Source organism: Chrysochloris asiatica, unplaced genomic scaffold (genome assembly GCF_000296735.1).
Source record: "Chrysochloris asiatica unplaced genomic scaffold, ChrAsi1.0 scaffold00115, whole genome shotgun sequence".
NCBI classification, from domain to species: domain Eukaryota; kingdom Metazoa; phylum Chordata; class Mammalia; order Afrosoricida; family Chrysochloridae; genus Chrysochloris; species Chrysochloris asiatica.
In genome coordinates, this window is record NW_006408633.1 from 9,776,502 (window position 1) to 9,777,043 (window position 542).

Below are 542 nucleotides of genomic sequence, written 5' to 3' on the forward strand. Positions count from 1 at the left end.
GAGCTGATCTTTGAAATTTTCTGTTCAGCTCTTGGCCTTCTCATTTCTTCCATTTGCTTTAGCATCTCTATGCTGGAAAGCAAGTTTGAGAGTCTCTTCTGACATTCATTTTGACCTTTTCCTTCTTTCCTGTCTTCTCAATGACTTTTTGCTTTCTTCATGTATGAGGTTCTTGATCTCATTCCACAACTCTTCTGGTCTTCTGTCTGCAGTGTTTAATGTATCAAATCTGTTCTTCAGATGATCTCCAATTTCAGGTGGGATATATTCAAGGTCATATTTTGGACTTGTTTTCATTTTCTTCAGCTTCAGTTTGAATTTGCATTTGAATAATTGATGGTCTATTCCACAGTCTTACCCTGGCCTTGTTATGACTGATGATAGGAGCTTTTCCTAGTCTCTTTATGCAGATATAGTCAATTTGATTTCTGTGTATTCCATATGGTGAGATTCATGTATATAGTTGCCTCTTATGCTGTCTAAAGAAGGTATTTGAAATGAACAAATCATTGATTTTGCAGAATTTTATCATGCGATCTCCA